Consider the following 6,013-nt stretch of genomic DNA (forward strand, 5'->3'; position numbering starts at 1 on the left):
GAATTTTTGTTTTACCATGTCTGTATCACTCATAATTTTGTATAATTCCATCATCTTCACCTTCCTTTATCACAATTGTTATTTACCCTTTTTGAGACAGTTCTGATCTCAGTGCCTATGGATAATGACATTTCTGTGGTTGGATACAATTTTAAATAATATTGTTCAGGTTCTATTCTTACGAGAGATGAGACTAAACTCTTCAGAGACTTCGGTTTAAAAATAAAATTGTGCCAAAGAAAATGCATGCATTAAATGCCTACTTTATAAAATAAGTTACTGCCTTTGGAAAAGAAACAAATGCAAATTCTAGTTACTGTGCTTGAAAGAGGTGACAAGAAGAAGTGCCAGCATCTTGGCTCATGTTGCTGTTTTATTGTCACAAATTGTTAGTTACATTTGAAAATTATGGATCTCTCTCATTGTGAAAGTTGTGTCTGCCAGTTGGTGCCTGTACACTACAGTGGGTTTACCCAATTAGCAGAATTTCCCATGCAGGACCCAGAATAGCTGTGCATGCATCCTAAATGTTACCACAGCTGAGGTTCATCCTGGGACTCTGGTGGTCTGGAAACAACTGCTTTTCCAGGTAAGCTAAATGCAAGAGAAGCTGTACAAAGCATGCCTCAGTGGAAGTCAGCCTTGGCACGCCTAATCTAGCTGTATTTGCATATAGTTCTCTCTGGCAGGCATAGTCTGCCACAAACAAACTGTGCAGCAGACAGAACAGTATTTTTAACCCCAGACCACTCATGAAATGAAACAGGTCATGGAAAAAATGACATGTAAGTGCTGTTTGTAATCTTCATCATTGCCCATCTCAAGCTATTTGCATCTCTCCTCTGGCACTCACCCAAGTGTAACACACCTTATGCTGAGCTGTAGCATATTCAAGCCACATCTGAGGCTCACATGAAGATGACAGGAGGGCCACCAGGTAACTGCTTTATGGAAAAACATCTGAGGGACTTAAGAGACTGATTTCATGTATGAGTTCAAAGTAAAAGAAGAGGCATGAATGGAGAAATAGCATTCCTGAGAAAACACAAGCAACTGTAGTTCTCTGTCTGCCACTGGATTCAACTGTGCGTTACCTATTCTGGGCTTCATTAAGTGGCAGTAACCTAGTGTTTGCTAAGTACACCAGCAATAATGCAGGGCCATGGATCTTCCCATATCTTTTTGCCTTGTTGCTGTATATAGATTTCTGCACTTTTCTAGTGCAGGTAAGTAGACATAGCACATTTTAATTGAGCAACAATCTAGAGAATATACTGAACTTTAGCTAAAAGCTATTATGGGAGAACCCGTCAGAGCATAATATATATAATAAGAACGAGGTGTCTGTCACCTTTATAAGTAGATGGACAGAATGTAATCACTAAAAAAATAAAAATATATGTAAAAAAAAATTAACTTTCCCTTAGCTGTAGCTAGCAATGCACATATTCTCCCTTCCCTTAAAAATCAAGTAGGTTTTGTAGGTAAATTTTTGTTTCTGTAGTAGGCAGTGGAAATGATCAGTTTCTATATAAAGAGAAACAAAGTCACTATAGCCCTCCTAATCAGGGTTTTGATGATCTACAGATCATGGCAGGCACTGCTTTATTAATTAGTCCCAAGTTAACACAAACAACTTCGTTCACAGAACCATTCCAATAATAAGTAAGTGCTGGGAAACTGCTAAACTTCATCACTATCTGTCACTTATTTTAAAGGCTTGAGGAGCATCCAAATATGCTAATATTACTTTGAAAAAATGTGATTAATTTTATTTTAATTGATTGTAACCTCTGCAAGGCAGTCATATTCAAAACATTTATTTTTAAATATTTTGTCTTTAAAATTAATTTCTATTTTATCAAAAGGAGTATAAAAGGCTTATGTAGTTGAACTTGAAATGATGTATTTTTGTATTGTGCATGACTCTTCGAAATTATTTTTTTTCTTTAAAATATATATTTAGCTCTTTCTGATATTATGTTCTTAAAAAAAGTCTCTATTTTTTCCTTTAAAAAGAGGCACAATAGACTTTTTTTTTTTTTAATGAGGATAAATATAAAATAGGATACGAAGCATATTGGTTAACAAAATGGCATGTAATGCAATTACTATGTAATTTATTAAAGTATTCTGGGAGTGGGGGAAAGGTTTTTTGCTGCTCAAAACATTTCCCTTTTATTCTTCCCTAATTTTTCTCTTGAATAGTTTTGTGGTTAAGATACCAACCCAAGCCATTCGTTATTCACCCACATCGAGATATGGATGCTCCGGAAACAAGCTAGGACCCCCATTTTAAACAGATCTCCATTGTTCTATACTTTTCACTAGTGAACAGTTGCGTTTGTTATGTTCTGAGGAGTCAATGTTAAGTTTTATATGCCCCATCTCTCATTTTATCTAAAATGTGGGCTCTAAACGAGCACTTCCATTTGTGGCATCTGTTGTGTTTCCCACTCCAGCCACCCTGTATGTCCCTCCTGCTGGGAGAACCTGAGGTGACACAGTTGCTGCTGGCAGTGTCACTGCTTTTCATCCAGAAAAATGAGTTCTGTGTCTTAAACACCCTAAAGGAGGCTGAATTGGATGTTTTGTGTCATTCTGCATTTTACTCAACCAGCAAAGGTTTTTCCTTCTATATTCCCTTCATACTAGCGAGAATGTTACTCAATAGCAGTATTTCAGAAAGGCTCTCATGGGAAACAGGGTGAATGAGATCAATGCAAAATTGCAAAACTCTGGGATCCAGCATTCTAGAAGCATTGATTTTACAAGGAAAATGATAAGCTGAGTTACATGTCATTTTCAGCACTTTTTCCTGTTATAAACTTTCTTATTTTCAAGGACTTAAGATAAAAAGGGCTTCTGGATGCATTGGATATATAACAAAATGAGGCTTTAGCAAAACAGATTGAACATTTTGGGGACCTGAAGTGAGTGAGATTTACTCCTGTGTATAACAGTGACCAAGTTCCCTAACAATCCCTTATATACTTATGGTAAAAATAGCACCTGCTAGGGAGTCAGCAGAAGCAAGAAATGAATTTAAATGTTAGTATGTTTAAGTATAGATCTCAGCAAAACAATGATTACCTGCAGCTTTTGGAGACATGCAAACCTTTATTGTGGTCAGACACTACTGACAGAAAACAGAATATCAAAGATTTTGTTTTGTGCTCCTTCAGCGCGCACTTGAGGACCCATGAATTTTAAAGCATCTTTGCTTCATGAAAAAAAACTCGTTGAGCTGTCTGACCATAATTTGTTCAATGTGTGCTCTGGTTGGGCATGCTTCCCACCTTTCACCCAACCACAGTCTGCTAAAGGATAGGGGCGATCAGTGTATTAACCACTTGGCTCTAGAAAGGTAGTAAGGAACTTCCATCAGCTGAGCTGCCATAAAGGGCCAGTGCGTGCGTATATGCACTCCAGCCTGCCTCCCCAGGTAAAATGCAACAGCCTGTTCCTCCGAGGTTTTCCCTACCTTATATTAATTCAAAAGAAGGGAAGGCTATTAGCAAGCACATGAGCTGTTACTAACAGCTACAAGATTCAGGAGGTGCACAGTAACTTCTTAGGCCAGTGTAGCTCAGTTAAATGAACTGCAGTTGAATGTCTGAGCCCCATGGCTGGTGTTGGAAATCCAATGTCTTTGGAAATGTGCTCTCCCCACAATAAACAAACAAACAAGCAAACATCCTAACAACCCAAAACAGAGTAAAGAAACTTAAGTTTCTCAGACCTATTAAATGCTATTGTTCTCCGTTCATTCAAGTTAATTTGAAGGAGCTTGGCTCATTTAAAAAGAATAAAATGAGATTGGAGGTTTAAGGTCTGATACACTTGACATATTTTGCTGTGATAGGGAGGTTTTTCTTCACAGAAGTTTAATTGCCCCACATGCAACACTGAGGATAGACTTTCCAGGTCAAGGTCAAGATTCATAGATGGTGAACAAAAGAGCCTTTCTCTGAATTAGTTCTTGCCCTAAAGACAATAAAATCTCTCTCTGTAGTCCATATGGGAATACTATTGCAAAGACCAGATTCTATTTTTTCTATTAGTAATAAAGAAAAAAAAAAACTGTTTCAGTACAAAATGCTCATTTTTAATTTCATGAGAACTCTACCACTCTTGTATTCCTCTAATACTACATTTTAATCAGTGGTAACTCTTTTTATCCAGTTCTCAGAACAAAGCAGAGTGCAGGAGCTCTGTTTTGAATTAATTCCTGTGTTTTAGGGTATCTATATTTTTCCTCCCACCCAGGAAAGTGTTCTAACTATGAGCTTAGACTGCAAAGGGGTGCACCTGCTCCCTAATTAGTATGTCATGCAAAATAAACTCTTTCCCTAAAAAGACTGAGAAAAATGCTCTCTTGCATACTTACAGATATACACATAGTGCAACATACAGTGGTGATGAAGCACTCTTTAGAAAGACAGATAAGGATTTAAATTTGAATTTCAATTCCCTGGATAGAAGAAGCTGTGAACTGAAGTACTCTACCTCTTCAGTGAGTAGTTTAGCTACTGAGATAAATGAGGGGAGAAGAGGAAACAGCTACTTTTTAGCCATCTGTTTAAAAGAAAGAATTTTTACATTTATTTTTGTCAAAAGACACCCTGAAAGATGGTGAGCATTTCTCCCTACCTTAAGTCCACAGAAGGAGGTGTTATTTAAGACATAGCTGATCCTTCAGGTTTCTGAATGGGTACCTTAACTGGCCCTCTGCACATGCTTGCATTTGCATTCGAGTTCTTTATGTTCTCCATAAAAGCTAACCTGAAAAGGAAAAAGAAAAATCAAATTATTTGTTCTGAATTCTTCATGAAAAATGTTTGTTTTTGACTAATACTAATATGGAATGCGATTAGGTGTCTTCTGGAAAGAAGGCAGCTCAAAGTCTTTTGAACATGATATGCTTACTACTGCAAATAAAAGTACAGACGTGATGGCTGATTCAGGACAAAAGTTCGTTTTCCATATTCAGTCCTAATTCTAAAGTTGCATAAATTTAGATGTTGCCCTGCACCTGCATAGAGCCCCAGTTCCAGGGTCACTATACATATAGGGTTACCCGAGTAAGACGATATAGTACATTTATCCATTGTGTTTCTTCTTGTACAGCAAATTTTTATGACACTTAAGACTGAATCAGATGCTCTTTCATCTCTTGATACAATTCCTTTAAATACCAGCAAACACAATGTTCACTGAGTAGCATATTTGTGTAAAATATGGTATCATTATTGTCACAGAATAAAAATATCAACTAAAGTAATTGTATAGCCTTTGAATAAACACAGGGCTTGCTATTTTCTCATATCACTTAGTAAAATTGTTCATCCTCCTTAGCTAGAAGCAGAACATAAATGCTTATGAAGCACTAATACAATCTTACTGAAAAAAATGCATTTACTCTCAGTTTGGTAACAGTGTTAAGTTATGAAAGTATAGAAAAGGAATTTATATTTGGGCTAGATTGTCCTGAGAAGTAGCCGATGCCCCATCCCTGGAGGTGTTCAAGACCAGATTGGACAAGGCCCTGGGCAATCTGGTCTAGTGGGTGACATCCCTGCCCATAGCAGGGGGGGTTGGAACGAGTTGGTTTTTAAGGTCCCTTCCAACCCAAACTGCTCTATCATTCTGTGGTTCTATGATAGATTGCCAAAAGCATCTTCCTGAAAATCCAGGAGAATTTCTCCTTTCTAAGTATGGCTGGTGCTTGTGAAAAGGTAATGGGGTGTACAGAGTTGGAGCTAAAGTCATCTGTCACATCTGGAAGGTCAGAGGGTTCCTCCTGATTGTCAGTGCCAAACCGAAACCAAATGCTAAGAGACAAGCACAGTCTCTCACTGTCTGATGAGCTACTTGTTGGAGAACAGCCCCCTCACACCCCCCCCCCCCCCCCCCCCAAACCACAGCAGGTTTTTTTTCAAAGCACCATATAAATACCATCTAGAAGTGTTACTACAACTAACTTTATTCCTTTTTAACAGATGGAGAATCT

The sequence above is a fragment of the Cygnus olor genome, chromosome 12, assembly GCF_009769625.2.
Source record: "Cygnus olor isolate bCygOlo1 chromosome 12, bCygOlo1.pri.v2, whole genome shotgun sequence".
Taxonomy (NCBI): Eukaryota; Metazoa; Chordata; class Aves; order Anseriformes; family Anatidae; genus Cygnus; species Cygnus olor.